Source organism: Pholcus phalangioides, unplaced genomic scaffold (genome assembly GCF_987345545.1).
Source record: "Pholcus phalangioides strain wild (caught in Gottingen) unplaced genomic scaffold, Ppha-v1.0 ptg000011l_1, whole genome shotgun sequence".
In the NCBI taxonomy this organism is placed as follows: domain Eukaryota; kingdom Metazoa; phylum Arthropoda; class Arachnida; order Araneae; family Pholcidae; genus Pholcus; species Pholcus phalangioides.
The window spans coordinates 5,004,128-5,010,127 of record NW_028301604.1 but is presented as its reverse complement, the minus strand read 5'-3'; positions in this window follow the sequence as shown (position 1 = coordinate 5,010,127).

Below are 6,000 nucleotides of genomic sequence, written 5' to 3'. Positions count from 1 at the left end.
ATGCCTGGCACCTAGTGTAACTGGTGAATTTGATAAATATGAAATCAGTTTCAAATGAGTCTATTATGTATGATGAGTGTAGTCGGACCCTGATATAATGATACAAAACATGTATGAATTATCATGTAAGTACATCATATAGTACTATTTATCATGTTTACAAACGATGCGATGCTTAGGCATTAAGCATTATCGCCGGTGAAAGTGATTAATTTACTGAAATTTGTCAAATTCACCAACGACGCTTGGGTACTATGCGTAATCACCGATAACAGTGATAAATTTAAGGAAATTTATCAAGCTCACCGCCTGACAGTCGAGTGGTTAGGGAGCTAGCTTCTCATTGTACAGGTCTGGGTTCGAATCCCGGTTCGGGCATAGATGTCTACTAACCCTAAAAAATTCCCTGGGCAGATCGTAAAGATTTCTTGGGAATATGTGATGATCACATTATTTTAAAAAAATTATTTTAAAAATTTACCGTAACATATATGTTACGAAGTATATCATTTTATACTGGCTAATATCCCTTTCAGACCCTGGTGCCACAATTGTGTGGGTTACTTTTTCTCACATTAGAATTTTTTCTTTCGACCTCAGAGAGTTAAGTCCTGACTTAAAGGATTGTGTAAGTTTTGAGCTAGAAATATGGTGAATATGAACTTGAAGACTTTCATCAGAGGGCAGTACTCAAAGTTGAACTTTCAGGGCTTTTTAAGATGATTTCTAGGAAAACGTGCCTACGGGAAAACTGTAATTTATAACATGTTTAGCATTAAAATTCTGGAAAAAATTGTATGTGAAGATGAATATACAAAATTTTAAGTAAATTATTTCTCCAAAAAAAATTTTTTTAATTTGAAAAAAATAATTGAGAAAATAAATATTTGCTGATATTTATGTTTTTAATGCATTTTTCGAGTATCAAAAATGCAAAAAATATTTCATACATTCCAAAAAAAAAATAAATGCTCAGGTCTGAAAAGGATATGGTCATTTGTACAGGAAATATGCCATCTTTTATGAAAGGTAATGTGGCAAGAAAGTAAAAAAAAAAATGGCCAAAAATAGAATAAGGAAAGAGAAAAGAAATGTTTTGTTTGCCTGCTGTCATTCAGTAACTGTTGTTTTTTTTTATTTCGTCTCTTGAAGGAAGTAGATGCTGTTGGTGCTTCGTACACTTATGGATAAAAGCTGTGGTTCGTTTGTTGACGAGATTGTCACATCACCATGGAAACGAAACTAAAGCTCCGTGTAGATTTTTTTCGCTTTTATTGTTATTATTATTCACAAAAAAAAAAAAAGGAAGACTAAGATATGACGTTGTGTTACTTGAACAATGTTGCGAGAAGGGTTTTCTTTTTCACCCTAATACGTATGAAAATAATACGTTAAAGAGAGAAATGGAAACCTATTGTTGCTCGGCAAGGTGTAACCGAGATGCTCATCTAGAAAAAAAATATTTAAATGTTTCCTGTCTTGGAAGTAAATGTTCTGTTGCAAAATATTGGAAACACAATATGAGACAACAATGAAAAAAAATATTTTTTTTTTAAGTACTTGACCGCTTTATTTGCCTTTTCTAAACTGTTTATATCCGATTAAAAGCTACCATTTTCTCAGTGAAATTTATTTAATTTTTATTTTAAACTCGTATTACATTAGATATGTAAATTTATGGATGCCTTTAACGCTTTATATATGACATTGTGAAAAGTAGATTAAGAGAAAATTATAATAAATTAAAGTATCAATGCAATGATGATAATGAATAGTTGTCATGTAAATTATTTAGTAGGTCATTTTAGTTCTAATTAAAGACAGAAAAACAATGTTTTTGAAACAATTAGTTAGTTCAAAACAAATTATTTTACCTTTTACCTAGTACCGTCGCGATATAAAGTGTTAAGAATTGTTGATACCCATCATCCGGGTTTTGATATTTTTACTTCTGCACAGAGAGTTGATATTTAATGAGAGTTGATAATAATTTACATAACACGAATTAAACTGTAAAAAGTTCTTTTTAGAACAATGGTTCTTAATCAGGGGTCCATGGAGAAGTTTCCGAGGTTCCGTGAGCTTAGATGAAAAAATAATTAACTTATTGTTTTTTGCACACATTATTAGATGCTGAATATTATTCTCTTAAAGTTTTTGTGATTTTCATCTTATTGACAGGGGAGGTCCCTGACCTTCATCTTATTGGTACAAAACGTCCGTAGAACACAAAAGGTAAAACCCCTGTTTTAGATAAGGCTGATGTTCAATGTAGAAATTAAAAGTGTTCTTTAAATGTACAGGCAAAACTTTCGCGTGTTGTAGTTTGTGATATGATTTTATGAATTGTTTAGTTCCAACTCGTAAGATTCTACTCAAAAACAATTGTTAGCAATGTTGTATATATATATTTGACGATTTATACCAGAAATCAGAATTTTCTATGATTTTTGTGAAATAAGATTTCTTAAACAGATAGAGCTCTATGATCCATCTTTCGTTTGTAATGCTCTCAAGAAAACCCTTTTTCACCTTTCAAAAGTGTCGTGTAAATCATTGAAAAAGGAACAAACATTGATTCAAAAGTTATTACAAATCGGATCGAAAATGTTTTGTTTAAAAACTTTTTCTTTTTCATAAATAAAAGTGCTTTATACCTGATAATTTTTGAACAATTCTTCCGTGATCACACAAGTATGCTGAAAACATCCATAATTACACGGAGATTAGAACTATAATTTAAACATTACACATCGATCGGCTCATTGCAGTGTAATTATTGCGCTCCGCATGTACGTATAATTACCGTTTGTTGGTGAGCTCGGTAAACCATAAATCACCCTGACTATGTCTATCACATTAAAACTTGAATAACGAAGGTCAATTAGTGCGACGCCCGTAGCAACGTGTCATTAAATTTCATTTTCTGAATGCATTTTGAATAATACAAAAATATTTCAGGCTATTCGTTCTACTTCCGCGGATTTTCAAAAGACTTAATTCATTATAGTATATTAGTATTTCTCTCTGATAACATACGTTAAAAAGACAAAAATAATTTCTCGCAAAATTGAGGTAGGCTCATTTCGACACGTACATCGCTCTCTCAACTTTTAAGCAAAAGTACTTTGAATACCTTTTAATTTAACCGTCACGTTCTTCAAAGGATTTAATCCTCCTAATAAGAAACTAACTGCGCATGATCATTACGACGTGTAACAGTTTAAATACAGTTTCTTATTTAAAACTCTCAAAACCTTGAAGATCAGAAAGAGAAACCATAAGTAGTTAACTTCAAAAATAAAGTTTTCTCCAATTTGAACTCGTGTCCTTTTTGGCGTTTGGCATGGATACGAACCATTGATCCCACAACACATCGAATTTTTCATGAATCTGCACCAATCTTTATTGCACTCTACATTTGGGAAGTAAAATCTTTCTTTCACAAGATTGCAATGTTTTCTTCACAGATAAAATGGTGAGAAGGAACATTTCCTCGAACCTCAGTTTTTTAAAAATGCGTTTCACAAAAAAATACAGGGCGTCCATAATTAAAAGACCCTATTTTAAAGTAGCCTACAGGCCAAACCAGTCATCCGAAGATTGTGAAATTTTATGGAGGACTTTATGAAGTGATGGGAATTTATTCCAAGGGGAAAAAATTAGTTGCACATGTATCCACCAGAGGGCATTTCACTTTGAATATCTGCAGTAAACATGTAAATTTATGTGATGTCACGCATCAGCTGTTATAAAACCTAGAAACATTCGCGGAGATCTTGTTTCTCAAAGTGTTTGCTGCTCACAATGACGATAAGTTTACGAGATCGCGCTCTCTTGGTCAAATTGTTTTACCAAAACAGCAATTCCGCAGTGCTCTACGGAATTATCGGACTTGGAAGAGGATTCAAAAAGTCCAATGAATGTTAAAAACCTTCGGTGCATGATAACGAAATTTGAAGCCACAGGATCGTTGGCTGTTCGTCATGGAAGAGGAAGATTCTTTAAGGTGTCAGGCGTGTAGCACAGGCGTTGGATAGACCACGTTCAACTGTCCATAAGATCATGTGGAATATCCTCCAATATTATCCGTGCAAACTTTCACTTGTGCAGCGGTTGCTTTCACGTGATTATGACGCTCGACTTCTGTTCTCACTGCAGTTTCTAGCTCTCGTTGAGGTCGATTCAGAATGGCCTTGGAATATCCTCTGGACAGGCGAACTGCATTTTCACTTGGATGATGCAGTCAATACTCACAACTGCCGAATTTGGGAACCAGAAAATTCTCACGCTATCTTAGAGGTTCCGTTGCATTCACCAAAAGTGACGGTATGGTGTGGATTTCCCGCATCATTTATTCTCGGTCCCTACTTCTACGAGCAGTTACGTTCTACAGGTCCAGTGACATGTGCGATCACCGGGAAGCGATATGCATTGCTGTTACAGAACGAAATTGTTCCGGCTCTGCAAGCACGTCACTGCCTTGCAGACACAATCTGTATGCAAGACGGAGCTCCTCCACACATTGCAGTGTGTGTTAAGAATGTTCTTAAAACACATTTTACAGAAGAACGTGTAAAACGTGTTTTAAGAGTTGTTTGTTTACTTATCATCAGCCAGCACTTGCCTGATCTATGGCATCCCTGGACCTTAATCCATGCGATTTTTGACTTTGGAGGCATTTGAAACGTCTGGTAAGTCGTGACAATCCAAGAACTTTACCTGACCTTAAAGGCAGCATTTCACGCCACGTACAAAACATTTCCCCGCACACACTTCGGTCAGTTGTGGAACATGTCATCTTGCGATTTCACATGGTATCTGAAAATGATGGCCATCATGTGAAACATCTTTTGTTGCAGCAACAATTGTAAAAGTGTTTACTTATTGTTAAAATTGTAATCGTTTGCCTAAATGTGTCATTTCTTAATAAAACGCCCTCTCTGGTGGCAAAATGTGCAACTATTTCTCCCCCTTAAACAAATTCCCATCACTTTATGAAGTCGTCCTCAAAATTTCACAATTTTTTTATGACTGGTTTCGCCTGTAGGATACTTTAAATTAGGGTCTTTTAATTATGGACACCCTGTATATTCAGTTTAACTTTCTTGTACGTCGGAAAAAAAAATTAAATTCATCTCTAAAGTAAAAAGGAAATTTCTTATCTGACCCAGTGCACAAATAGAAAATATTTCGTAAGCATCACTATAGTTCTTCCAGGGCTGGTATGCGAAGAGGTTAATGATTATTACAGTGAAGCAAACAAGGAAAAAGAAGTATCTATCAAAAAACTGCAATAAAATTTGAAGTTTGTTTCATCAAAAAAATATTTAAAATATTTTAAAAAAATATATAATTTTCCAATGTTGTGAGAATGGCCCATAAGTTTTCAGCAGATGTCGTTTATTTCAATTCAGAAACTGGGCATTTCTCTTTTCGAGACATGCGAAGAAAAAGACTAATGTCCTTTTTTTTGAAAACGCAAAAGAAAAGCCATCAAAGATCTCATTCTTCCTGAATGCATTCAACTTTTAATTTCGAAGTTATTTTAAATTTATATTTCTAGATTGAAGATATTACCGAATTCCAAGGAAAAAATATAAATACTGAAGAATCGAAAACAACTTTACATAGATTAACTAACCCATAAATGCTCAGTTTTTTTCGAGCTATGACACGTATTGAAAGCCTGAAGAATTATTTTTAGAAATCTATTTCGAATTGTACTTCTTATATAGGGCCTTATTGAAGACGTGCATAACCTCAAATGTCGTACATACAATAAATGTATTGAAGTAATACAGTCAAATCCCGTTTTAACAAATACCGTTATAGCGAAATTCTCGTTTTAACGAAAATTTTTTCTAATCCCCCAGATAAGTTTACCTAGGAACAATGCATAAACATGGAATTCCTTTATAACGAAATTTAGTTGTAACGAAATGATTTCTCCGGTCACTTGGATTTCGTTATAACGGGATTCAACTGTATTACTTTACA